Source organism: Pelodiscus sinensis, chromosome 30 (genome assembly GCF_052426305.1).
Source record: "Pelodiscus sinensis isolate ZL-2025 chromosome 30, ASM5242630v1, whole genome shotgun sequence".
Classification (NCBI taxonomy): domain Eukaryota; kingdom Metazoa; phylum Chordata; order Testudines; family Trionychidae; genus Pelodiscus; species Pelodiscus sinensis.
The window spans coordinates 10,873,026-10,874,768 of NC_143081.1; the positions used below are offsets into that span (position 1 = coordinate 10,873,026).

General features: G+C 52.8%; 1 pseudogene; it reads left to right on the forward strand.

Moving 5' to 3' along the window:
- Positions 1-667: 667 nt before the first annotated feature.
- Positions 668-1,527, forward strand: LOC149521212 (immunoglobulin heavy variable 1-46 pseudogene; annotated as a pseudogene).
- The last annotated feature ends 216 nt before the right edge of the window (positions 1,528-1,743 follow it).

Genomic DNA, 1,743 nt, shown 5'->3' on the forward strand with positions numbered 1-1,743 from the left:
GTGACCAAGCGACACGAAGCTAAAAGGACAAAGAGGGGGGATCGTTTCTGTGGTTACTGAAGGGACAGATCCGCACGGGGGCAGCAAAGTGTCACGTTCGCTTCAGAAACCGAATAGAAGAATAAGCACCAGGAATTATTAGCTTCAGCTCTGCAGGCTGGGCTGGATCTTCAGCGCGAGGCTATCCCCAGCCTAATCCCTTCCCAATCAGCACGAGTTCGGTGCCCAGAGCCCCTTGGAAGATCACCGCTCCCAGGGAGATTTCCCCACAGGAGCGCGCTCGTGTTCACACATCCCTGGATTCTGTGTTATGTCAGTTTGACACCCATTTGCTGTCACATTGTCATAGCCCGACACTGGGCACCTTGACATTCACCAATTGTCCTTTACTCACACGGACGGCCCGCCGACATCACAGTAGCTTTCGTTTTGTCCTAGATCGGGGCCCAAATTCCATAGACCTGCTCTTGCCGCCTCCGTGGCTGCGTCCCTCCAGATTCGGAGGCCATTCATGAGTAAAGGCGGGCAAAGCCGAGGTTTTGTCATACCATGTAGCCACGCCCACATGCAAATGTGGGGGGAAATGTGCCTGATAAAGAACAGCCAGGGGGGCTCGCCAACAGGCGGCTGGTTTCCTGCTTTGCAGCACACAAGGTGGGAGAGGAGAATGGCAATGATCGCTCTGGGGTTCTGTTTCCTTCTGGCGGCTGTCTCAGGTAAGGGGATGGACGCCGGTGTCTGCCGGGCACAGCTGGGCTGGGGGAGCAAAGATGGTTTGAAGATGAAGACGTAGGAGGTGGATCAGGAACTCGGGATTCTAAATCGCAGCTCTGAGGAAATCGCACACGCTGGAATTTTAAACCCAAATAGGGTATTCTGATGCCCAATTTTCATTACTCTGTAGTAGGAATGCCGTACGCAGCTCTGAAAAACCTCCAGCCCAGTTATACCTCAGTTTCCCCTCTGCAAGAAGGATAACTGTACTTCTTCTGAACAGGAATATGCCATGGACAAATTCTTTATTATTAAAAGGCAGATCAGACCCTGTGATAAGGCAGGGAAGGGTACTTGGATAAGGCTGGGAAGAGGAGGAATAGAATGGAATTAACGGTATTTTTTTTATTGACAGGTGCCAGCTCCCAGATCCAGCTGACTCAGTCTGGGGTAGAAATCAAAAAGCCTGGAGAGTCCGTGAAGCTGACATGTAAAACCTCCGGCTACACATTTACCAGCAATTACCTTAGCTGGGTCCGGCAGGCTCCCGGGAAAGGCCTGGAGTGGATAGGATACATTGATCCCAGAGATAGTGAAACAGGCTATGCCCAAAATTTCCAGGGGCGATTCACCATCACCAGGGAGAACTCCATAAGTACGACCTGGCTGCAGCTGGGCAGCCTGCGAGCCGATGACACTGCCACGTATTACTGTGCTCGGTGCACAGTGACACAAACCGCAGCTACCGCCGTTCAAAAACCCCGCGAGGGGACCCAGGCTCCTAACTCTCCACATAGCCAACAGGAGCTGTGATCCCCGTACCTGTGGAGGCGCAGGTAAATACGGCATGTGGGGGCCGATCAGGAGCTAACTCTGACTATCGGAATCCGGCCCCCGGGCCAGTATTTGCCCACCTCTGGGCTCCATCAAGTTACAAGAGACAGGAAGCTACAAGGTGTATTTACCTTACCCGTGTGTTCATGGACAAACACCGGAAACGTGTCTGTTCCTGGCAGTCCCTGCTTCTCA